At 45.3% G+C, this 27,408-nt stretch overlaps 1 protein-coding gene across 1 annotated transcript in view; it reads left to right on the top strand.

Moving 5' to 3' along the window:
• Positions 1-5,867: 5,867 nt before the first annotated feature.
• Positions 5,868-27,408, top strand: part of ARHGAP27 (Rho GTPase activating protein 27) — a 95,808-nt gene continuing 74,267 nt past the window's right edge. Inside the window, exon 1 of the mRNA XM_063459427.1 lies at positions 5,868-5,961. The gene's annotated coding sequence lies outside the window, so the exon portion shown is untranslated. The remainder of the gene's footprint in view (positions 5,962-27,408) is intronic.

Below are 27,408 nucleotides of genomic sequence, written 5' to 3'. Positions count from 1 at the left end.
TGATCGCCCGCATCGCTCTGGCGACGAGAAGGGCGATTGCGGAAGTATGGAGCAAACCCGAGGTACCAACACCGCAAATGGTCCTACGCAAAATCGAAGAAGCCAGACACATGGACAAACTATCCGCCATAGTACACGACACCATCACGAATTTCAACAAAATATGGGACCCTTGGCTATACGAATTCCCCACACCAAGATAAGACACTCCAGCACCACAAGTAGGCCGTAGAGAGCCCACCCCTCACCTACTACGGGGCAACGACCCCCAAGAAAACCCCCCTCCTTCCCCCCCCCCCCTTTTTTTTTTTCCTTGTCACTCAGCCCATCCACTCTTCCCTCCTCCACCAAGCCTAAGCCCCCTAGAACCAATCCTAAAGAAAGAATACAACCAAAGATACAAACCCCCACACCCCAGGCGACCGACCACGATCACTAGCACTCAAACACCTTATCTCCAACACCAAACCACAAACCCCTGACGAAGACCACCAAGCGCTACAGTTCCTTCACCACCGACCCCTGAAAGGGGGAAAGGAACCTCCACCCTACACCCCCACACTCCTCTACCCTACACCAACAGCGCTACAAAGACTCACCAGAACATCACAAGGTAACAGACGCAGAAACTAGGTCAAATAAGACACAAGATAGAGGACTAGCACACTAGCCTCCTGTACCCCATCCCTTTGAGTTCTGTACCCTTCCCCCCCCCCCCCCCCCTAGTCCTGGAGCAGCAAAAAAGTATAATACAAGACGATAAAAGAGGCGAGACTGCCAGCTCCCACACCCACCCAATCCAGACTTACAAAGAAGCCTACCATGAGCACATCACTACTTGTTTGCACATGTTATATGCACTATGTAACAGGAATGTTAACCCCCTGTTTTTTCTTCTGTACCCTTCTGTAACGGATCACCTGGGTACCTCAGTTGAAAGATGCTCCTAGCGCTTCCAGAGGACTCCAAGCACTCCACCAGACACCATAAGCACCGCAGGCTGCAGCTATCTCCCTTCAGAACGAAGCAGGAACAAGCTCTTACAAGAGCTCAGTGATTATAGCAAGGGAATATGCCTAGCATAGCAATCCCTTGTAGCAGATTCCCCCAATAAGAGACAGGACTCAAGTTGAGGGTAAAAATAGAACTCTCTGGCTGCTAGCTTGCAGCCCTTTTTATTAGGTGCTCCCATGAAGAGGAGGGACACACACAGTAACGTACATTTTTTTTTTTTTTTTGTAGTGCATAAGCATAACACAGGCAGGCTAGAGGTACCCCAACGGCATTCCTCCAACTTTTCCCACGCGAAACATGCGGGGTATATTAGTAACATGCACAATTTTATATTTTTAAACAGGTTTAAGCATACTTAAGATTACGGTCTAACAGTACATGTAGTTGTAGCAGTGTATTTACGGTCGTATACTTATACTATAGACATGTTCGGTCAGAGCTTTAGTTAGGTTAGTTTCTCACTAAATTGAATGACAGTATTTTCAAATGATGCGTATATCCGAACAACGCTTATAAACTGACAGGTATCTGATTATGCATGAATGTGATATACTTTTGTTGCTAGTCGATATATGTTTGGTCATGTACATGTAGATATCTGGCTCTATGACCATAGTAGATAGATTCAGACACGCTAAGCTATACAAGCCTAAGAATGGTCTAAGAGTGGTCTAGCGTAGTTGCGTTCAGAAAATACAGATTGGTCAAATGCATATATCAAAAGCTTTGTACAAATCAAAATAAAATAAAACAGACTTTAACTTTCTACGATGTAGCATATTAACTGTACGTTGCATTGAGGGCCAAATTAGACCAGTATATCGAGTTATTTATAAAAGGTTGGGTGTTGCACTGGGGATTTTGTCCTGCATTGCACGGCTAGCGGCCGTAGCGGTGGGCCTGCATACCGTCATCCGATGCCACTGTTGTGTTTCAGTAGGTAGTCCTTAGTGTTTGCTAACCCAGTGTCTCCTCTCTCCCTGGTGCTGGTCCAATAAAAGCGTTGGTTCTTAATCTGGGCCAGGGCTGTCAGGTACAGTGTGGGAAGGTCCTGATACCCCTGCTGGTGAAGACCTTGCTGACCGTTGACTGTATTGGCTTGATATGCTAAGGATCTCTCTTCCGTAGCGTGTGCCGGGATTCGGACTCTGTTGCTGCGGGCCTTGTGAGTGCCGGTCGTTCGTTGTCTCCCTGGTGTGGATCGTACGTCTGGGTGCTGTCTCGGCTGTGTGATGCCGCGATACATCGGGGGCGGGGGTCCCCTTCTGCCCCGGGGTTGCATGAGGGCTGGTGCATATAGGCCACGAGCCTGGAGACCGTTGTGGTCCAGGTTCGACCCTTTCGGGGTAGTGCCGGGAATCTTGGCTGGTCGCTTGGGTCTCCGCTTTGTTTTTCCCGGCTTGTGTGGCCGGCACCTCTGGGGCTTGCCCCTTGTAGCTCTCAGCCCGGGAGGGCTTGTAACGTGAGTGTCGGGAGCTTGGTTGTTTGCGCTGCCCTGAAGTGGACCCTCACTCACCCTTCCGCCATCAGCTCTGGTCGCAGTATGGGAGATTCGGTGTGGCTTTCCCGCCCGCAGGCGCTCTTCCAGCATGACCCAGAAGCGATCAAATATAATAGTGATGGGGTCTTTTGCCTGTTCACCGGTGTGTGAGGTGCCAGGTCGTTTTCGGTGCTTGTCATGTGGCGTTGGCTGATAGTGCTCCACCATCTTGGGTGTTCCCGGCCCCGCGTGTCTTCGAGATGTCTTGGTGTCTGTCGCTTGGTGCTGGGTTCGGGACACTCCCCTTGGCGGGGACCGGGATATCCCCCGCCGGTCCAAAGGGGGGGGGTGCATGTTTTATGCTCTTGTGTTGCTTTCAGCAGCTGGCGGGAAGGCGGCCGTCCTTCTCCCGTGCTTTCGCTCGGCCTCATACCATTGCTGCGGTTCCCGGACGAGGCTGGTGTCGAATTTGGCAGATTCCCCCAATAAGAGACAGGACTCAAGTTGAGGGTAAAAATAGAACTCTCTGGCTGCTAGCTTGCAGCCCCTTTTATTAGGTGCTCCCATGAAGGGGGGGGACACACACAGTAACGTACATTAACCAATCACACAATAGTTACATCCCACACATAGCCCTCCCCTCTACCTGTAAACTAATTATCTGTACACACAGGAAAATACAATTATCATAGGTAGGGAAAATACAGTTTTTACACAACATTCATAACTCCCAAAATATACATCACATTCGCATAAAAATACATATTCACAATCAATCCATTCAGGGGAACAACATACTCAAAAATCATACGAATTGGACCAGGGGTTCAAAAGTTAGTACAAATGTGCATTTAATCTTCTGGAAGCATGGTTTTTCCAGCTCAAACTAGTTCCACAGAATCCTCTATCCTGGAGACAATGGAGAAGCTGATTTAATTATATCCAGGGACAAACTCAGCCTCCATTAAGCACATGTTACCAGCAACCACCAAAAGACATAAAAATACATAACTCCTGTTATACTAAACAGAACCCCCACTTGGATCTGAGCGCTCAACATATCCAAACAGCGCTCAGATGCCACAAACACAGTTCAAACGCCATGGGGTTTAAGTTTCGTATGGGCTGATGAGAGGGCCCATAATCCTGGGGCAGCCCAATAACACACAGTATGCCCAAATACCGGGCATAAAGGGCCAAATCGCCCAGGGACCGTAGTCACAGGGTAAGAGGCGGGCAAGCAGCCCCCTCCAAAACACAGTGGCGAAGTGGCTTTCGCTACACCTTCCCCCTTTAAAAACAAAAATATTTCAAAAATAAAGAATTAAAAAAAAAAAAAAAATGTACCCTCCAGGCACCAACACAACTTAAGTTTCTGTACTTTCAAATCTCATATTTTTGCTAAAAAAGATTTTATAAAAACTCCAACCATATCCTTGGTGGGGATTATACCACCTATGCGATTGGGATTGAGAAAAAAAAGCTTTTAATGCTCCCCTTTTGTGAGTACCTCTTATTTTATTTATTTTTAAGTTTGATTTTATACCAGTGAGCACTATTTGCGGTTTTATTTTTTGCATACAAATCTACAACAGTGACTCACGACCTTCAAGTTTGGAGATACACACTATTTCTACTGTGATCAGATCGGGATACAACACCTGCCAAAACCCTACAGGACCTCAACATCAGTAGGCGAGGATTGTACTACCCAGGTGCTACCACCTGGAGGTAATCTACAGCTCCTGAAAACTGGAAGTGTGTTTTTATACTACTTTCACCAACTTTCTGAAGATACTACACTATATTGTTTTCTCTTTGTTCTTTTGTCTCCCCATATCCACTGACCATCTCCTGGTTTCGAGACTATCTACAAGGCCCTGCTCCCTCTTTTCCATACCGAACTGTACTTTGTACCAGAATGAAGAGACTCTGGTCTGGATTGTTTTATCTGCCTACTAATGCTCTCATTAGCGCAGGAAATCTTTTATTTGTTTTAATATGAGGATTGCGATTGGTTATGATGAGAGGCCAAGTCAGCAGCTCAGATCACACTGATCTCTCATTGGCTGAGCTACACTGTTCACCTTGCAATCAGGAAGGTGTATTGTGAAAAGGGGAGGCGTGCATAAGAGCACAGGGTTATGCTGCAAAAAGAAGCAATTTTTGTTTTCTTTTTCTAAACTTAAACTATAGAGATTTGAACAGAAAAAAAAAAACAGAACATGGGTTTGATGCCAAAACCTATCCAATGCCTTTAATTGAAACGGAATTCGATTGCTTCTTCATTTCACTTTTGTTTTTTGTAATAGTAATTAGCATAGTGTATAAATAAACTCCCCACATAAAGATCAAGTGGGAGATGTTCATTTTATATTTAAGCTTGCTTCCTCACAGATGCAGAAGTGTCCTTGCAACCCTTGCATCTGAACCAGAACTGACATTTTCATATTTAAATAGTTGCACGACAAAAGTCTCAATTCCCATAATCTTACGCTAAAATCTGGATTTTATATTATTTATTTTATTTATTCATTTATTTCTACCAGACACGACATTGTAAAACGTCAGGGTTATTCACCAAGGTCGAAATTGATGTAGTTTCAGATCTTAGGCCAAAAAAAGCTAAACTGAAAATTTAGTTGAGAATTTTTCCACTGTAGCTATTTTACCCCCCAAAAAAGAAATTGACTTTGAATTCCCAACAATTAACAATTCAATGAATAGCTCCGCATGATGCATATTTGAAGCTTGCTCGACAACTGCTTCAAATAGGATGAATCCAATGCACATTTACATTTCTGCATTGTTATCTAAAGCCCATTGCTACATTCTTCTATCGGAAGTGCTGTATTGGTGTTACTTTCTGTCAGTTAAAACCGCATTGTTCTCCACGCTGGAATAAACATTTTCTCCCATCACCAAGTTGTACACTTGAGCTTTTTGTCGTTTTTGTTTTTCTCAAATCCTCTCACTGAGGAAGTGAGTGAATCTCAGCTCAGAGAATTTGTGCTTGAAATTGTTGAACAGGAAACGTAAGCGAGGCTGAAAGGCAAGTTGAGACCAGCTGCAGCTCTACCTCCGATCAGACCTGCCTCTGCCACTGCCTCGCACTTTGGGCCAGTGTCAGACGTAACACTTTGCAACCTTGAACTCCTGCTCTCAATCAAACCAATCTGGTCTACAAATTCAGGACTGGCATTGCCCCCCCCCCACCTTCGGAGCTTTTGTCTTTTCTTCTGCATTATACCATGTTACCCACCCTGGCTGGCACTATCCCAGATTATTTCTCACTCAACTAAATGATCTCTCCAGCGTGCATTAGAGTGCCCCGGATATCACTGTTTGATTTTGTATTATGCCCTCAAAAAAATATGATTTTTTTTCAAATTTAATTTTTGTAAAAGACATAAAGAAAGAATACGGAGTTTACATGAATTTAAAATAATGCGGTGAAGATAAAGCAGGTGAGGAAATATTTTAATATTTTTTTTATAATTTTTTTTGTATTTTTGTATTTTATGTTTATGCTGTTTCACTTTGCTGGTGTATTCATATTTAAATATATATGGAAAGGCAATGCAATATCCTGTGCTTACATGGGATGTGAAGAATTCAGAAATAGTAAATTAATAAGAGGATGGTATGGTTTTAATATTATGAGTATCAGGAAGGCCCTGGTAAGCACATAGTTTAAAAAAAAAAATACACTGTACTGTGTTCAGTGGTGGGAGAGAGAATCTTAAGACACATTGGAATTCTAAACATTTTATTGCTTGTCGTCTTATACGTTTGTGATCTTTTTATACATCAGCAATGTTTTCCTTATAAATGCAAACATTATACAGGTTTATTCTCTATGCTATGAATAATCATAAAGTGAACATGGAACTTAGTCTTTTTTTTAGGTAAAAATCTCCAAAAGATGGAGACATTGTCGAGTTGCATAATATTTCCATTTAATCTACTTTTGCATAAATTTAAACCTCCCTGTTCAGTTTTCCACAATTCACAGTTTAGTTAATAATCCTGATTAGATAATTGACTCCTTTCTCCTTTAAGCTGAATTTCAAATGTAAATTGAAAGTCATTTCAAATTTTATTCTGAAAAAAGTAAAATTGGAAAAAAATGACCCAACGCATCTATGTTTTCACTTTAACTATGAAGCACACATTGAATTTACTTTGCACTCACAACAATTCACACTTACAGAGTCATTCACTAAGTATTAGTTGGAAGAGTTTTGTTTGGAATTCTAAGTGAATCATTTTCCCAATTTGCTTAGTTTGGTCTTACATTCGAAATTCAATTTGAGTTCACTTTAGATCCCTGACAATTCTCACTTTAGTTAAACCGTGTTTGAGTAAATATATAACCCATTTTGTGTAACCTTATAGCATTAAAGGGAACATTTACACAAAAAAACAAACAAACAAAAAACATGGTCTATCACTTTAACAGTGATAAACAATACCAACAGCTGGGAGGTCCTTCATTGTAAGGTGACAAATTGGTAGAGAATGGTGGGCTCTAAAAACACAACAGATGACAGCCTGGTGGCATAATGTTGTTTGAACTTACTATGGTGAAAAAACAAAATCTCAGTTGCTTCAATTTTGTTTTTGCAACTCAGCAGTTATGGCCTGAATGTTGCAATCCAGTTGTCATCTCTCCACAACTTACTGTTTTTCGAATAAAATCAACTGTAAACAAAGAATTAAAGCAAAATTAATTCCAGAGGTGAAGACGGACATAAAGTGTCAGTCTACCAGAAAGTTAGTGGTGGGTGAGGGTGGGGACGAAGAATATTTATTAAAATCTTTTTTGAAGACTTGAAATTCGAGGGAGTGCTTGAAAAATCTAAATAGAGGAAGTGAGTGATCTGGCATTTGTACTGAATTGAGTTCCAGAGGTATATAGTTATATGATAAATACAGTTATTAAGATTCTTTCAAATGCCTTAGTTGATCGGATACTTTGTATTGCGAATAATAATTAAAACAAAAGCGTTAACACTTTAACACGTTTGAGGAGTGTGTTTTCCATGATGCTAAGGCCGTCTTGGGATGGTGAGTTAAGATTGTTTTTAGGCCAAAGTCCACACATCTAATATCTTAGAGTGTGTAAGGATATGTCATTACATGTTTGTGTATTGGAGCAATTTTTTTATTTATTATTTACCATTGGTTCCCAGACAAGCAGGATAGCAGAGGGATACCTATGGACATTTAGATTCAGGTCCAAAAATCAAGACATTCTTATCAGATTTGTGATAATTATTTGGCATCCAAATGAATAGCTTTACAGGACAAATAGAGAGGTACCCAAGAGGATTGGTGGGCAACTTCTCAAGTTGAATGGTCAAGTTCTCAAGGTCAACATGCAGATTCCCAAGGACAATAGGCATATTCTGAGATTATTCCTTATATTCTACATTTGTTTGAGGATATCTAGACCATAACAAATATTGTGTACTAGAACATCATAGCTAAAATATCTGCTTTAATTTTAGTGACTAATTCAATTGCAAAAAAACAAAAAAAAAAAAATATATATATATATATTGGCGCTTTGGTTTGGAACTTTCTTCAGTCGTCAAACAGATGAAACGCTATTATTTCAACCCACCAATAAGTCATTATAGAGTTGAATTCATTTATTTTCTCTTTAATGGAATCCTCGGGATGAGGTGTGTTTGTTGTTATAGATTTGTATGAAAAAAATGATGTCCTGGCAACTTAGGTTTTCTAGGATGGTCTACATTTTCAACCATTTGGTTTAGTTACCACAATTGAGAGGCTGTTTCAAATCTTTTTGATTGAAAGTCAAAGGGGTAATATTTTAAAGCGTCTCAGGACTTCAGTCCTGTAATTTCTATGACAACTCGGACATACCGGTATATGTTGAATTGTTGTAAGTTCGGTGACTCTCGAATGATACTACATGCAAATGAAGAATTCAGCATGGCCTACCTCTGATATCAGATAAAAGCCTCACCCCCTGCTTCTTTACAGTCAATTTATATTGGCAGAGAATTTCTAAGGAGATTGTCAAGTTTCTTGTCCTGGCTGTCAGCATTTCAAACTTACTACCATGTTTATTAACTACAGTGTTAGTTATTGTGAATTCCAAGTGAATTTCAAAATGAAAGGGACGCTATAGGCACCCAGACCACTTCACCTCGATGAAGTAGTCTGGGTGCGATTTACCTCCCCACCCTTTTCAAGTAAACACATTGCCATTCACTCTGCTATTTCAATCACATGGTAGCATAGAGACCATCTGATTGGAGCAGCACAGCGTTTTGCGATGCAAGCGCATTAGCCTCCCGCTGCTTTTACGATGGGATTGGCTGAATTTATCAAACACAGAGACTTGCACTGCGAGGGAGAAAAGGTAAGTACCGTAAGTAAACTACTTTTTAAAATCCCTGTGGGTGGGGGCAAGGAACCTAAATGGCTATCTACAGCGTTAGGAATACACATTTGTATTCCTAATGCTCTGGCGTTCCTTTAAGGCAAAAATAACCGTATCAGAAAACATTTCAAAGCCGGCTAAGTTTTTAGTTTTCATATTTCGCCTCAAACTTAAAATTCCTATCGAAAATTCACAATATGGTAAATAACCCTATCAGCCTAATAAAAAGGGCCGCAGGTAAAATGACCACGTAGTTCTGGCTGGAATTCAGTTCTCGACATCCACTGAAAGGCTATTGTTACCAAGTAGCACTAGCATCCCATTATTAATAGCATGGAATTTATTTGACCAATCTCCACGGAGGACTAGTAACACTGGAAGTCTAGTGTCAGGAGCAGGAGATTGTGCCAGCAGTGATACAGGTCTTTCTATCCTGCTCTCCTTTGGCATATAATATTCCAGGAGTATCAGATTGAATTGGTCAGGTAAAACTGAAAAGTTAATGGCCAGTTAAAAGCTCCTGCGCGTTTTACTGCCAAGAATTGAATGTCCCCTTGGAAGTTCAACCAATGTGCGTCAACCTGTGCAATTGACATACAATCGCTGAGAAAGGTCATATTTCCTAGTGACAAGTGACAATTCCCGAGGAATACCACTTTTTTTTTAGTGCGTCAGCATTCTAGGAGGTGAAAAGGTCAGTTTTTGTGTTTTTTTTATATAGTTATGTTTTTTACAGCCTTTTAACCCCTTAAGGACCAAACTTCTGGAATAAAAGGGAATCATGACATGTCACACATGTCATGTGTCCTTAAGGGGTTAAAGAAACAATAGTATAGCACTGTGACTTTGTAACAAACTATTTAAATAACAGGGAGAAATGTAGACTTGCATTACATAACGCAACACAGTTTAAACGGTATGTATGTGATGCAGAGTGATGTAAAATATATCATATAAAAATATATAAATATATAATATAAAAAAATATAAATATACATATAAAATAAATAAATAAATAACAGGGGAATTCTACAATTTATCCAAATTAGCTGAATCAAAGAATTTTTATCTAGTTTGGCGAATTTTGTTCAAACTCCTTGTCAATTCTCTGCAGTTGTTTAATATCTTCATTTATTATTATTTTCTTTTTTTTAATATGATTTTCCCATCATGTAGGGCATTCTGTTTAACCCCTTAAGGACACATGACATGTGCGACATGTCATGATTCCCTTTTATTCCAGAAGTTTGGTCTTTAAGGGGTTAAACAGCGTTGAATTAAATGACGGTGATAAAAAAAAATCACAGTTATCAGCGACTGACGAGACTGAGATGCGCGCTTTCAGACTTGTCGATGTGTCCTTAAATGCAGTCTCCTTTGATAAATGGAATAAAAGACAAGGGATTGCTGGCAAAAAAATGGTTATCTTAATTATGCAGCCTCCGACACAATTGTTATCTGCTGTTCGGCAGAACCTTGCACTCACAATACTCTGCAGCTCTGCTAATGACATGCAGGAACTGTGCTTTTCCTGTGCTTGATATCACTTCACAGACTTGTTTTGACTTTTTCAAAAATTGCTGGAAAACAGGAAAAAGAGGAACCGGACAGCATGTGCTGTAAGCAGAATAGCAGTCTGAGGTTTGATTGTGTATGACAAAAAAAAAAATCAAATGGGAAGTCCCATCATTGATTTCCAAAGTATCATAATTTTTTGTTATATATTCATATTTCAAAATTATAATTTTACATATTTCGTTATGATTAAAAAGTCTTTTTTTAATGGTATACTGTTAACTTAGGTTTAGAAATGTCCTACTTTTGTATCCTAATTTGTACAAAACATACCAATCTTGTTTCTTGGGTCTCGAAACCACAGGTGTGATAGTTAAAAATATAAATGTCTACAGAGGATGTGACTATAAAATCAGGGTGATGCAAGTACATTGGGGGTATGAGTAAAAATCAGTCCAATGCGCACACTTTTAATGTGCTTGTGAAAAATCAGGGAGATGCGCGCACGTTGAGAGTGCCTGTGAACACAATTATAATTATTTATATAGCGCCAACATATTCCGTAGCACTGTACAAATGGTAAATAAGACACATCATGTAATTCTAATAAAGCATTTTTTAGATATGGGGACAGTAAGCAAAGAGGGCCCTGCCCAAAAGAGCTTACAATCTAAACTCACTTCTATTACAAACCCTTTAATAGTTTGGATCAGGACTGATCTCATGTAGATTTATCCATGCTGAAGGAAACAAGGGCATGTTAGACAAAAATAAATACTCAGATCACGGACACGAGAAGAACCCACATTATATTTATCATGGTGCCCAAATTACTGATCACCAAAGTCCATAATAAATGCTAGTCCCTGGCATCCTTACTTACCAAGTTACTAGCCCTTTGTCAGTCCTTGCACTCTCATGGCCCTTTGTCAGCCATTGCACTCTCATGGCCCTTTGTCAGCCATTGCACTCTTGTGGCCCTTTGTCAGTCCTTGCACTCTCATGGCCCTTTGTCAGTCCTTGCACTCTCATGGCCCTTTGTCAGTCCTTGCACTCTCACGGCCCTTTGTCAGTCCTTGCTCTCTCGTGGCCCTTTGTCAGTCCTTGCACTCTCATGGCCCTTTGTCAGTCCTTGCACTCTCGCGGCCCTTTGTCAGTCCTGGCACTCTCGCGGCCCTTTGTCAGTCCTGGCACTCTCGTGTCCCTTTGTCAGTCCTGGCACTCTCAGGGCCCTTTGTCAGTCCTGGCACTCTCGCGGCCCTTTGTCAGTCCTGGCACTCTCGCGGCCCTTTGTCAGTCCTGGCACTCTCAGGGCCCTTTGTCAGTCCTTGCACTCTCCGAGACCTTTGTCAATCCTGGCACTCTCATGGCCCTTTGTCAGTCCTGGCACTCTCGTGGCCGTTTGTCAGTCCTTGCACTCTCGTGGCCCTTTGTCAGTCTTAGCACTCTTGTGGCCCTTTGTCAGTCCTGGAACTCTCATGGCCCTTTGTCAGTCCTTGCACTCTCGTGGCCCTTTGTCAGTCCTTGCACTCTCGTGGCCCTTTGTCAGTCCTTGCACTCTCGTGGCCCTTTGTCAGTCTAAGCACTCTCCTAGCTCTTTGTCAGTCCTCCTTACACTGGGTCCATATGTAAAAATTTATTCAATTTCCAGTCCTGTTTCCTCCCAATCATCTCTAATTAGTCGTTACAATCTAAACCCTCTGCTCCATCAATGATCTTCTATTCATACTCCCAGCTTCGTCACTTCCTTACAGGACGTCCCTAATATTCCCCCATTCATACAGAATGCCTTTCCTCATCTCACCATGCTTCCTCTCATAGGTAATCCTATGTAATCCCTATAAATCACAACTCTTAGCAAACAATGAGTAACTTATATCTGTACAGCAATCTCATCATTCCCCACCTCTCAGATCTTGCCCTCCCACTGTCAATTGTCACCTTCATAGTCTCCAGCTGATGTATGTCATAGAACTTACATAAGTATTGTAAAATGTTGGTAATGGATTGCAAACCTGGAAGTCCATAATTAGTTGTGGATACTGCGCCATATTACCGGTAACTATATCTGAAAAGACTATTAGCATGTCTGAGTTTGGCTCTCATTTACATGTGTTTGTTTTTTGCCTGGTGTACAATGCTGTGGAATATGTTGGCACTTTGTAATTAAAAATAATCATAACAACAGACTGGAGGGTGTTTTTTTTTTTTTTTAGATACACCATTGCGAAATCTAAAAATTATGGACTGGAATCCAAATAGCATTTTAAGCTAAACTTTATTTAATTTCATTTTTTTCTTCTTTTTTTTTTTTGAAACTGACTATTCCTTTAACACTCACACAAATGCTTGTTCCTAACGTGACGCAACGCCCCCCATTAACCTTTTTTCAATTTCTGAAGTTGTCAGTTTTGAATAATTTATTACCATACTCTGTGTGCCTCACATCTAGAATTCTGTATATCGGTGCTGGAGTTTCCCTGAAACTGTTTATGGACCTTTTCTCTAAATTACGGTGATTAAGAAACAGGATTTAAATATGTTAATTGAGAAGGTGTGAAAGCTATTTATAGTATGTATGTGTTGCAACCAGTGATGTGTCGGTCATTTAGTTTATTGAGAGTCTTTTGCAAAATAAGGCAATTGTAACTGGCCTTTTATTTACAAGTTCAGATTTTTTTTTTGCTAATGTAGCATTCTTAAAAGTAAAGGTACAAAAAAAATTAGCTTAATATCATATATTGAAGGGTAAGAAAAAAAAAAAGATAATTGAATAAAATGTTAAAAATCTATCTTTTTTTCATGTGATGCGCCATTTTCTTTTAAATGTGTATTAAGGATTTAAAAATGACATCACAATCCAGTTCAGTCCAGGCACAGCCTGGCATACATTGCTTTGGAGGAGGAGCAAGAGATACATTGTTTGTGTTTCTCCACCTCGACATACAGTTTTATCCAATGACAGAAAAGGGCAGGGCTTATAATACTGTATGATGAGTGACAAGTCCAAGATGGAGGCACTTGGTTTCATGATAGAGCAGCAGAGGGGATTTCTGTATTTTTAATGTTAATGTTTTCTCGAACCTCCTAAACATATATTTTTTAAAGATAAGGTATAAGTGAGGTAAAAGTAAACATTATATTTTGAACCCTGAGAAGTGACAATCCCCCTTTAAAAGCCAAACATTCCGCATCCCAGGTGAAATGTATGGAAAATGTCCTATTCTGTTTGAAAAGTGAAGCTTTATTAAAATAACACTAAACTTTATAAATAGAAGAAAGAGCAACATGCAACACGTATACATAACATTTGAGCAAACTTTATTTATATCTTGCAGCACAAATACACTGATCAGTAGTGATGTCCCGAACTGTTCACCAGGAACCGTTCGCCGGCGAACATAGCTTGTTCGTGGCGAACGCGGCGGGCGAACATATGCGATGGTCGGTCCGCCCCCTATTCGTCATGGAGGTGGGAGGGTCTGGGAGGGAGGGTCTGCTGCTGATTGGCTGGAATGTGTCTGCTGAGTGTGAGGTACAGGGTCAAAGTTTACTCAATGATGACGAATAGGGGGTGGACCGACCATCGCATATGTTCGCCCGCCGCGTTGGCCACGAACAAGCTATGTTTGCCAGCGAACGGTTCCTGGCGAACAGTTCGGGACATCACTACTGATCAGTCACAACATTAAAACCAGCTGCCTAAAATCGTGTATGTTCCCTCATTCTGCAAAAACAACTCTGATGCTTCAATGTATGGACTCCATAAGACCTCTGAACATGTCCTGTGGCACTAAGACATTAGCAGTAGATCTTTTAAAGGGACTCTCCAGTGCCAGGAAAACAAACCCGTTTTACTGGCACTGTAGGATCCTGCAGTGCCCCTCTCCCTCCCAGCCCCCATCCTATGTTGCTGAAGGGGTTAAAACCCCTTCAGTGACTTACCTGAATCCAGTCCCTCGGCGCTGGGTCAGGTTCCGCCCACGCGCGCATTAGACCCATCCATAGGAATGCATTCATTGCTTTCCTATGGGGATTCCGTCGACGATGGAGGTCCTCATCCATAGCGTGAGGACGTCCAGCATTGTTTAAACCCTTAAGGACCAAACTTCTGGAATAAAAGGGAATCATGACATGTCACACATGTCATGTGTCCTTAAGGGGTTAAAACACTTTTCGTGTTCTAAGAAGCCGGAAGTCCCTCTAGTGGCTGTCTGGCAGACAGCCACTAGAGGAGGACTTAACCCTGCAAGGTAAGTATTACAGTTTATAAAAACTGCAATAATTACACTTGCAGAGTTAAGGGTGATGGGAGTTGGCACCCAGACCAGGGGTCAAGTCCTGGGTAAAAAAGTGCAGGAACTCACCCAAGATCCACTCCCCGCCCCCCCCCCCCCTCACCCCCAAAAAAATGATACGCTTGTATGCAGGGGCTGAGTAAGGGCACGGGGCTGAAGAGGGGGACAGGAGCTGAGGAAGAGGGACAGGAGCTTAGAAGGGGGGAGGGGGGGCATGGGCTGAGGAAGGGGGACAGGGGCTGAGGAAGGGGGACAGGGGCTGAGGAAGGGGGACAGGGGCTGAGGAAGAGGGACAGGGGCTGAGGAAGAGGGACAGGGGCTGAGGAAGAGGGACAGGGGCTGAGGAAGAGGGACAGGGGCTGAGGAAGAGGGGCAGGGGCTGAGGAAGATGGGCAGGGGCTGAGGAAGAGGGGCAGGGGCTGAGGAAGAGGGACAGGGGCTGAGGAAGAGGGGCAGGGGCTGAGGAAGAGGGGCAGGGGCTGAGGAAGAGGGGCAGGGGCTGAGGAAGAGGGTCAGGGGCTGAGGAAGGGGACAGGGACTGAGGAGGGTGGCAGGGGCTGATGCTCGTATGCAGGGACTGAGTAAGAGCACAGGGCTGAGTAAGGTGGACAGGGGCTGAGTAAGGTGGACAGGGGCTGAGTAAGGTGGATAGGGGCTGAGGAGGGGGACAGGGGCTGAGGAGGGGTACAGGGGCTGAGGAGGGGGACAGGGGCTGAGGAGGGGGACAGGGGCTAAGTAAGGTGACAGTGCTGTGGAAAAAGGGACAGGAGCTTAGGAGGAGGGGGGGGGTGACATGGGTTGAGGAAGGGGCCATGGGCTGAGTAAGGTGGCAGGGCTGAGGAACAGGGACAGGAGCTTAGGAGGAGGGGGGAGCATGGGCTGAGGAGGGGGGAGCATGGGCTGAGGAAGGGGCCATGGGCTGAGGAAGGGGCCATGGGCTGAGGAAGGGGCCATGGGCTGAGGAAGGGGCCATGGGCTGAGGAAAGGGACAGGGGCTGAGGAGGGGGACAGAGGCTGAGGAGGGGGACAGAGGCTGAGGAGGGGGACAGAGGCTGAGGAGGGGGGCAGGGGCTGATGAAGGGAGCAGGGGCTGGAGGAGGGGGACAGGGACTGAGGAGGGGGGGCAGGGCCTTAAATAGGGGGACAGGGACTGAGGAGGGAGACAGGGACTGAGGAGGGGGGACAGGACCTTAAATAGGGGGACAGGGACTGAGGAGGGGGACAGGGACTGAGTAAGGGGATAGGGCTTGAGGAGGGGGACAGGGACTGGGGAAAGGGACTAAGGAGGGAGACAGGGACTGGGGAGGGGGGACAGGGCCTTAAATAGGGGGACAGGGACTGAGGTGGGAGACAGGGACTGAGGAGGGAGGACAGGGACTGAGGAGGGGGGACAGGGACTGAGGAGGGGGGACAGGGACTGATGAGGGGGGACAGGGCCTTAAATAGGGGGACAGGGACTGAGTAAGGGGATAGGGCTTGAGGAGGGGGACAGGGGCTGGGGAAAGGGACTAAGGAGGGAGACAGGGACTGAGGAGGGGGGACAGGGCCTTAAATAGGGGGACAGGGACTGAGGTGGGAGACAGGGACTGAGGAGGGGGGACAGGGACTGAGGAGGGGGGGCAGGGACTGAGGAGGGAGGACATGGACTGAGGAGGGGGGGCAGGGACTGAGGAGGGGGGACAGGGCCTGAGGAGGGAGACAGGGCCTGAGGAGGGAGACAGGGCCTGAGGAGGGAGACAGGGCCTGAGGAGGGAGACAGGGCCTTAAATAGGGGGACAGGGACTGAGGAGGGGGGACAGGGCCTGAGGAGGGAGACAGGGCCTGAGGAGGGAGACAGGGCCTGAGGAGGGAGACAGGGCCTGAGGAGGGGGACAGGGACTGAGGAGGGGGACAGGGACTGGGGAAAGGGACAAAAAAAAAACAACTAAAGTGCCTTCCCCCCTCCCTGAGGCTTACCTTGGGCCAGGAGGGGTGGGACAGGATCTGGAACTTGCAGCCTGCAGTCAGTGGAGTAAGCCGGCCTCTCCTGATGATGTCAGGATGAGGGGGCGTGGCTTCCTCTGCTCCCCAGCGGTCCTGTGAGAAGAGCAGAGAAAGTCACGCCCCCTCCTACTGACATCATCAGGAGAGGCTGGACGATTCCACTGACTGCAGGGGGAGAGGTGAGTTAAAAATCCGAGTCCCCAGTCATAGGCAGGGGATTCGGATTTGTGCTCCCCCTGCTCTGGCAGCCGCTTGTGCCAGCCCTGGGTCCTGCAGGACTAGTAATGGGAACGGCGTTCCTGCTGTGGGAAAAGTGCAGGAACGCCGTTCCCACGCGTTCCTGCAGGACTCGAGCCCTGACCCAGACCACTCCAATGGGCAGAAATGGTCTGGGTGCCTGAAGTGTCCCTTTAAGTCCTGCAATTTCCAAGGTGGGGCCTCCATTGATCAGATTTTTTGTAACAAGACATCTCACAGATACTTAATCAGATTGAGATCTGGGGAATTAGGAGGCCAAGTCAACACCTTGAACTCTTTCTCATGTTCCTCAACCCATTCCTGAACAATTTTTGCAGTGTGGCAGGGTGCCTTATCTTGCTGAAAGTGGCCGTGGAGATCAGGGAACACCATTGTCAAAAAGGGGTGTGCGTAGTCTGCAACAATCTCTAAGTAGGCGGTATGAGTCAAAGTAACATCTACATGAATGCCAGGACTCAAGTTTTCCCAGCAGCAGGGCCGGATTAAGAGCCCAGTGGGCCTGGTGCTGATAATTATGATGGGCCTAATTACAAAATCTGATTGACCAAAAACACTAAAACAGTCCTACCTCCTAAGCGTCATGTATCTGATGGAGAAGATGCTGTAGGGAAACTCATAGGATGCAACTATGAGAAAACACATACCCTTTGCTAATCTCATGCTTTCATCTTTCAAGTAAACCCATACCCCCAAACAGCAGTGTCCAGTAAAGCAGGAAGTCTATGGATGCGGTAAAATGGTGGGCTACTGACACAAATCACCTAACCAGAACGGCTGAAAGGGCGAACATACACAAAAAGGGGGAATGTCTGTGTCCCTATGTCTCCCAGTCCCTTAGTGTTTGTGTCCTCATGTCTCCCAGTGTCCCTATGTCACTAGGGGACATTGAGAGACATTGGGACACTGGGAGACATGGGGACACAGATACTAGGGAACACTGGGAGACCTGGGAAATCTGAGACTCTTGGGGACACTGGGTGACAGACACGAGGGGACACGGGGAGACATGGGGCACTGAGCCACTGTGATATATAGGGGACACTGGAGACTTGATAAAAACCTGGGTACAGGTCAAAATGTTGCGGTGTCCAATAAACCTGCTTAAAGCTATCACAGTGAGTGCCTGAGATTTTTTTCTTTTATACTAGGGGACACAGACACTACGGGCACAGAGACACTATGGGCACAGAGACACTATGGGCACAGAGACACTACGGGCACAGAGACACTACGGGCACATAGAGACATGGGGCACTGAGACACTGACATAGGGGACACTGATACATAGGGGACATTGGAGACTTGATAAAGACCTGGGTACAGGTCGAAACGTTGCGGTGTCCAATAAACCTGCCTAAATCTATCACAGTGAGTGCCTGAGATTTTTTCTTTTATACTAGGGGACACTGAGACACTAGGAGACATGGGGACACAGAGACATTGGGAGACTAGGGGACTTTGGGAGTCTAGGGAACACTGAGACACTAGGGACACTGGCACACTACAGACACTGAGAGACACCAGGGACACATGGGGATACTGAGATACTAGGGACACTGGCTGGGAGACATGGGGACACTGCCATGTCTCCTATGTCTCAAAGTCGCCCAGTGTCCCCATGTCTCCCTGTGTCTCCATGCCTTTCAGTGTCCCCATGTCGCCCAGTGTCCCCTAGTGTTTGTATCCCCATGTCTCCCAGTGTCCCTTAGAGTCTGTGTCCTCATGTCTCCCAGTGTCCTGATGTCACTAGGACACTAGGGGACACTTAGAGACATGGGGACACTGGGAGACATGGGGCCACTGAGCCACTAGGGACAGTGGCTGGGAGACATGGGGACACAGACTAGGGGCCACTGGGAGACATGGGGCCACTGTGTCCCTAGTGTCTCAGGGTCATGGGCGTCCGAATGGGGGGGGGTAAAGGGGGGTACTTGCCCCCCCCCCCCCCCGGATTTTTCAGCTTGTGCTGCTATTTTTCATTTTAGTGTGAGAATACAGTGCAATACCAGCGCTGGCCAGTAGGTGGCGCTGTGAATTGAGAAAGGCAGAAAGCTACAGCTAATCCCTGCCTCTCTCTCATGACTGAAACCGCAGGGGAGCAGCACAAAGGCAGCCTACAGAGCAGGTAAGTGAGGGATGGGGGGGTGGGGGAGACCGCATAGAGGAAGGTAAAGTAGAAGGAGCAGAAAGGTTCTGCAAGGGGCAGGAGGGGTCAGCAAGGAATAGAAAGGGGCAGCAAGAAGCAATAAGGGGTCGAAAGGTTTTCATGGAGCAGGAGGGTAAAGTAGAAGGAGCAGCAAGGAGCAGGAGGGGTCAGCAAGGAGCAGGAGGGGTCAGCAAGGAGTAGAAAGGGTCTGCAAGAGGCAGGAGGGGTCAGCAAGGAATAGGAAGGGGATGCAGGAAGGGGTAGGGCCAGTCTGCAAGGAGCAGGAGGGGTCACCAAGGAGTAGGAAGAGGCAGCAAGGAGTAGGAAGAGGCAGCAAGGAGTAGGAAGAGGCAGCATGGAGCAGGAAGGGGCAGCAAGGAGTAGGAAGGGGCAGCAAGGAGTAGGAAGAGGCAGCAAGGAGTAGGAAGAGGGAACAGGAAACAATATCAGTGTTAATGTGTTCACTTTTATTTACTGAGTGTCAGGAAACACAGAGGGCCGCTGGGCAGGGGTGCCGCTGATTGGCTAAAACATTGTTGGCTAAAACATTTTTATGAATCGCGAACTAGCGATTGGCTTAGAGTGTCAGCTGACCACTCTAGCCAATCAGCGGCACCCATGCCCAACGTCAATCTGCACTTCCTGACACTCTGTTTCAGAAGTCGAATACCACTGAGCGACCTGGAGATCTGGAGCTGAAGGAAGCCTTTGGGGGTAAACCATTTGAGAGCAGTTTCACCCCTTCAAAGAAAGAGCACGCAGGGGCCTCTTTGCATCACAGCATTTTCATTTAGATAAAGTTGTTATGGTGACCAGAATGTTCCTGTAATTTGATGAAAGGAACACTATAGTGTCAGGAATACAAACATATATTCCTGACACCATAGTTGTGAAAACGCTATTCATCCTTGCTTTATGTGAAAATGACTATGCTCCTTCCCTTTCATGACACTGTCAAAAAGGGGCCAAGCATGGATGTCATTACAATTATGCCCCCCCCCCCCCCACGGAAAAATTCCTGCGGACGTCCATGCTCAGGGTCCCCATGTTCCCCAGTGTCCCAATGTATCAGCGTCCCCATGTCTCGGAGCTGCTGTCTGGACACTCTGTGCAGAGCTGCTCCCCCGCGGATCAGTGAGTAGAGAGAGGCAGGGAGGGAGATGCCGTAACTTCTTATCACTGCCTCTCTCCACACAAACAGCGACCCCTACTGGCCGGCGCTGGTATTGCAGAATAATCTATGTTTATACTGAGACAGACATTTGTGTTGCCGGTATTACTGCAATACCGGCACCAGCTAGGCAGCCTCAAATACCTGAGAAATACTTCTGAGAAATACCTGGAAACCCTAAGAAATACATGAGAAATATCTGGCAACCCTAAGAGTAGTGTGTAAAAAAAAAAAAAAAAAATGTAAAAAAAAATTTTTTTTTTTTTTTTTTTTTTAAACCAATGGGCCTATTCCATGGGCCTGGGCCTGGAGCTGCAGCTCCATCAGCCCCTATGTTAATCCGGCCCTGCCCAGCAGAACATTGCCCAGAGCATTACACTGCCTCTGCTGGCCTGACGTCTTCACATAGTGCATCATGCTGCCATCTTATCCCCACATAAACGACGCACACGCACCCAGTCATCCATCTAATCTAAAAGAAAACCTGATACATCAGACCAGGCAATCTTGTTCTTTTGCTCCATGGTCCACTTCTGAAACCCACATCTCCATTCGATAGTGGACAGGGGTCATCATGGCCACTCTGTTCATTATGCGGCTATGCAGCCCTGTACGCAACAAACTGTGATGCACTGAGTGTCCTGACACCTTTCTATCATGACCAGCATTAAGTTTTTCAGCAATTTTAGCTAGTGTACCTCTTCTGTGTGATTGGACCAGACCTGCTAGCCTTTGCTCCCCAGATGCATAAATGAGCCTCGGATGTCCATCACCTTGATGCAGGTTCACTGGTTGTCCTTCCTTGCATCACTTTTAGGTAGGTGCTAACTATTGCATATCTGGAAAACCCTACAAGGCTTGCTGTTTTGGAGACGCTCTGACCCAGCCCTCGTAAAAGTCACTCAGATCTGTTCGCTTGCCCATTTTTCCTGCTTCCAATACATAAATATTGCAGAACTGACTGTTCACTTGCTGCTTGATATATCCTACTCCTTTGCAGGTGTCATTGTAATTATATAATCAATTGTATTCACTTTGCCTGTCAGTGGTTTTAGTGTTATGGCTGATCAGTGTAAGCATACATCATAAGTTAGGAAACTTCCAGATACATCTAACACACACATTGCTAACCATTAAAAAAACACTAAATACAATTAAAACCTGTATCGTGCAAGTGACAGGGCTGCCTTGGTGAGGAGGAAACAGAACTGGCAGACCTCAGCAGGTCCATCAGGGACTCAGAGCCCTGCTAGACTAGCAGGCAGAGTTAACCCTTACTATACATCAAGGTAGTATAGCCCCCCATGCCTTGAAGAAAGCCAAGCAGGAGGGGGCTACACAGAGCATGACCACACACATTATATACAGTCACACACATCACATACGTTACATACAGCCAGCACACACCAAACACACATCACATACATTACATTCAGCCAGCTCACTCCACACACACACATTACACACAGCTTGTATTTTTACATGATTTTATAGTAAATTTATCTAAAACATGGTTGCCAGTTGTTTGGGCGCAATTTCGGTGTGATATACCTCTAGATATACCTCTGGTATGTTATCATTAAGTGACATCCCCATCAACAGGAGAGGCTGTTGGAGGTCACTGTCTCTCGTGACTACCCAGAGAGGGGTCCAGGTGTAACTGAAAAAGTCAAGTTAGACTGATTTTACTAAAAAAGTTTATTTATAGAGCTAAACTGGAGCTGTTCAATGGGAAGTTGTTTACGTATGCGCAGGGGCGGGCTGGGCCGGGGGGCAGGGAGGCAATTGCCCCCCAGGCCGCCCGAAATTCTTTTAGGACCGGCCGCGGCGGGCCGGCCCTTTAAATGCTGCAGCCGCCGAGCGCTCTGTAAAGAGCACTCAGACGGCTGAAGCTGCTTTTCCCTCCCTCCCCTCCCCTGTAGGTGGCCGAGCTGCACTCCGGTCCGCGGTCCCGTGGGTGAGTAAAAAGAGGGGAGGGGGGGAGAGTAAGAAGAGGGGAGGGGGGGAGAGTAAAAAGAGGGGAGGGGGGGAGAGTAAGAAGAGGGGAGGGGGGAGAGTAAGAAGAGGGGAGGGGGAGGAGAGTAAGAAGAGGGGAGGGGGAGGAGAGTAAGAAGAGGGGAGGGGGAGGAGAGTAAGAAGAGGGGAGGGGGGAGAGTAAGAAGAGGGGAGGGGGAGGAGAGTAAGAAGAGGGGAGGGGGGAGAGTAAGAAGAGGGGAGGGGGGGAGAGTAAAAAGAGGGGAGGGGGGGAGAGTAAGAAGAGGGGAGGGGGGGAGAGTAAGAAGAGGGGAGGGGGAGGAGAGTAAGAAGAGGGGAGGGGGAGGAGAGTAAGAAGAGGGGAGGGGGAGGAGAGTAAGAAGAGGGGAGGGGGGAGAGTAAGAAGAGGGGAGGGGGGAGAGTAAGAAGAGGGGAGGGGGGGAGAGTAAGGGGAGGGGGAGGAGAGTAAGAAGAGGGGAGGGGGGAGAGTAAGAAGAAGGGAGGGGGGAGAGTAAGAAGAGGGGAGGGGGAGAGTAAGAAGAGGGGAGGGGGAGAGTAAGAAGAGGGGAGGGGGGAGAGTAAGAAGAGGGGAGGGGGGAGAGTAAGAAGAGGGGAGGGGGGAGAGTAAGAAGAGGGGAGGGGGAGAGAGTAAGAAGAGGGGAGGGGGAGAGAGTAAGAAGAAGGGGGGAGTAAGAAGAGGGGAGGGGGGAGTAAGAAGAGGGGGGAGTAAGAGGGGAGGGGGGAGTAAGAAGATGGATGAGAGGGAGTAAGAAGAGGGGAGGGGGGAATAATAAGAGGGGGGGAGTAAGAAGAAGGGGGAAGTAAGAAGGAGGGGAGATAAGAAAAAAAGGGGGGAGTAAGAACAAGAGTGGGGAGTAATTAGAAGAAGGGGGTAAGAAGAAGAGGGGGGTAAGAAGAAGAAGGGGGAGTAAGAATTAGAAGGGGGGTAAGAAGAAGAAGGGGGGTAAGAAGAAGAAGGAAGGGGTAAGAAGAAGAAGGAGGGGGTAAGAAGAAGAAGAGGGGGTAAGAAGAAGAAGAGGGGGTAAGAAGAAGAAGGGGGTAAGAAGAAGGGGGGAGTAATAAGAAGAAGGGGGTAAGAAGAACAAGGGGGGAGTAAGAAGAACACAGGGAGGAGGGGGGTAAGAAGAACACAGGGGGGGGTGAGAACACACAGAGGGAGGAGTGAGAAGAACACAGGGAGGGTGGAGGGGGGATGAGAAGAGCACAGGGAGGGTGGGTGAGTGTGAGAAGAGACCGCTAGGGGAGGGTGGGGGAGAGGAGAGACCACTAAGGGGCAGGGGAGAGCTCTAAGGGACAGAAGGGACAGCTCTATAGGACAGGGGGCAAGACAGGGAGCTCTTTAACACTACGCACGCACACACACACACACAATGCATCCCTATACATACACAGAAACACACAATGCACCCCTATACATACACAGAAACACACAATGCATCCCTATACATACACAGAAACACACAATGCACCCCTATACATACACAGAAACACACAATGCACCCCTATACATACACAGAAACACACAATGCACCCCTATACATACACAGAAACACACAATGCATCCCTATACATACACAGAAACAGAACATGCTTCCCTTACACACAGAGAAACACACAATGCATCCATTACACACACACACACAATGCAACCCTTACACACAAAGACAATGCATCATTTGCACACATACACAGAAACATACAATGCAAACCCTTACACACACATGCAAACACACACTGTTTTTCTTACATACACACAGAAACACAATGCATCTCTTACACTCAATGCACACACATACAGACACACACCTTGCATCCCTTATGCATACAAACACAGATTCACACAATGCATCCCTTACACACAACCAGAAACACATAATACATCCCTTATACACAAATACACACTGCTTCCACTACACACAAACACACTGCATCACCTGCACAAACTGGTATCCCTATACACTACATACCATAAGCACACATATTAGATAACACATAACACATCCCCTACACACTCCACTCCCTGTGAGCGAACTCATGGGTGGGTGGAACATATAAGTGGACTTATGAGTGGGCCTTATGGGCATACTCACCGTCAGGCACTGGGGCCCAGACCTTGAGCTGTGTAAGGGGCCCCCAAAAAATGGAGCTTCTTCCAATTCTCCCAGAACGTTGAATTTTGTGACCGCAGTTGCAAACAGCCTCCAGAGGTCCTGTTCTACACCAGACCAGTGGAGCCAAACTGCAGCCCATCATCATCCTCATCTAATTGTAAGTAGGCAATCTAGTATATTATTAGTGACACTAATCTATAATTTACCTCACATTAAAGGGACACTATAGCTTAATGAAGTGGTTCTGGTGTCTATAGCTGGTCCCTGCAGGCTTTTTAATGTAAACACACACTGTGTGCAGCACTGGCGTTAGTTCATATGGCAGATCATATGGGTGGGGCATTGTGATGTCACATGGGCGGGGGGCGGCGAATTTAAATTTTGTCTAGGGCGGCAAAAATCCTTGCACCGGCTCTGATCCTGGGCAGGGGCACCAGTCTACTGGTGACCCACAGGAGGGGAGTGCACTGATTGCACTGCACTCTCCTCCTGCCCAGACCCGTCTTGACCGCAGTGCAAGTGCCCTCTGCCCCTAATTTACAGTGGCTCACACTCACCAGTGCCTGGAGCCCTTTGCAGAGATGGAAACAAAGAGGTTCTGCGGCAGCTGGCCATCCTGCAAGCATTACATTAAACAGCTGTTCCCCATGCAGCCACAGGTGGCGTTGTGCTGGGAGACTGTGATTACTCTTCACTTCCTCCCAGCCTACAGAGCAGCGCATGGGGGAGAGAGGAGGAGGCATGATTTAATCTTGAATAAATCCTCTAAGCAAACCTTTATAAATTTGGGGGGATCAGCGCTGTTTCCACAGTTTATTGGTGTTTACTCTCATCTCTGTATTAATATTGAGGGATGTCTAAGTAGTAACATCAGTGTGTGTCAGCAGGGCCAGCCGTTGGGGTGGGCAAGCTGTGCGGTCACGCAGGGTGCCATGACAACAGAGGCGCCCGGCTGCCAACACAGCTCACAAGTTGGGTACACCAGCATATTTAATTTAAACGATTCGCTGGTGGTCCACTGGTGTGCACCAGCAGTAGGTGCAGTCAGATCATATCCTCTCCCTCGTGTTTCCGGCGCTCAGTTAGTGAGTCAGAGCACAGGCTCAGAGATTCTCAGCCTGTGCTCTGACAACATTGAAAGTTGATTAGCATAACATCAATATCCGTTATAAAACCAGGAAAAGGTGGGCATGGATGGTGAACTGATTTGGTGGCGCAATGGGCCACTTGACTGGTTTTGCCCCCCAGGCCTAAGGCTGCCAGCCCTCCCCTGCGTATGCGTTTTATATTTCGTGCTGCAAATTTAGGGTGTTTGTATGAGTTTTTTTATTTTTTTAATTTTTTTTTATTCTTTATTTATGTTGTGCATAGGTTAAGAAGCCTATTTGGCAAAACAACTGGTACAATAGACAGAGTGATACATTAGTGTGGCTGTAGGATAATTTTTGTTGTACATACTTTTTTTATTTAAAGTATGCGAGGGAATTAAAAAAAATAAACAACTAATTAGCAATCAGAGATAAACTCTCACTTCCTCACCCACGCTTTCTGATGGTGTTATTGCTTTTCACACATAATTTATGAGTAGATAAGAGCTCAGTTTCTCTATCAATCACGCCTGGAGATCTCCTACATTGAATGGCGAGTAGGATGGGATGACATTCGAGTAGCACCTCTTTCTTTATTCCAATAACTAAAAAATTACCGTTACACATTCACACAGGGAAACATGCCCTCTTCTCTAATCTGAAATATTGTCAGGGGGTTATATGACTGACGTAGCCGACCTTTTGCATAAGTCCCCCCGAGAACCATATACCTCTTGTTTCGCCACACCAGTACGAAAAACCACCTATGGCACGAAAAAAAAAGATGATTGATTGATGGTTAGGGGTGAACCATAAATGTTGTTTTATTGACAGATCAAGTGAGAAGTAACCAATGGTGTGAAATATATATATATATAAATATGGATTTATTTATTTATTTTACTGTTTTTTAATTTGTGAACCAAATTGTAAGAAAATTCTCCAATCGGTGTACTGCGAAATACATATATAATATCATTAATATAATACTTGAAAACCAGAGAAAACTAGAGAAATTTCAATGTATCCATCCTGGTAAAATATTTTATAAATAAATAAATAAATACAAACACAGTGATTGGCCCATTTTTGTGCTTTTTTGTTTTTTTTTATTACCCCTGATTTTACTGTCGGTTTATATGACAATCTACACATTTGCTAGAGATTTTGCTAACACAATGTATAGATGAAAATTACTGAGGGATTTATGAGTTGTGAAGTAGGGCATGACAACTCCCCTATAAATTAGATTTTCCTGCTTACTCCAATGTGAGGCAGGTGTCTTTTTTTTCTAACATTTGCTTATCATTTAGCAACTAACATTATCGTAGGCATAAAACCTTCAGTAGCTGCTAATTAGTCCCAAAGGCTTACATTTGTAGCATAGAAGAACTGGTAATAGAGAAATGATAGGATAGTTTTTAGCAAACAACAATGTATTGCTTACCGATTGGGTAAAGCGTAAACCCCCACTACTCCCCAATCTGTATAATTGTCAAAACTGTAAATTTGCTCACGATCTGGTAAAGCATGTAGCATACATTAATGCCCCTATATTATATAATTATTGCTTTTCTTGGATTATGTGGACTACAATTCCCATGATTCAGTAGGAATTAAAGGCCACCACAGCTTTCTATTTGCTGTATATAATCATTGTCTGCAGGAGACAGTTGATTAATTCTAGAATTACTACAATGTTCACCTGTCCACCTTGTGTAAAAAAAATACACGCAGGATTTTCTACTAAAATAAGAATTGTCTTGAATCCAATGAATTTCCAATTTGAGGGTTTATTCACTAAACACTGAATTGCAGTGCTTTTGAAATGTTGCCAAAAATAGCTTTTTTGGGAAAAATGTTCCGCTTGGAGAATTTAGCCTAAATTTTGCAATTCGTTTTTTCACATAACTAGGTTTTCATCCTTTGCT

The sequence above is a fragment of the Pelobates fuscus genome, chromosome 6, assembly GCF_036172605.1.
Source record: "Pelobates fuscus isolate aPelFus1 chromosome 6, aPelFus1.pri, whole genome shotgun sequence".
Classification (NCBI taxonomy): domain Eukaryota; kingdom Metazoa; phylum Chordata; class Amphibia; order Anura; family Pelobatidae; genus Pelobates; species Pelobates fuscus.
Note: the sequence above shows the minus strand (reverse complement) of the source record. Positions and strands in the feature narration are given on the sequence as shown.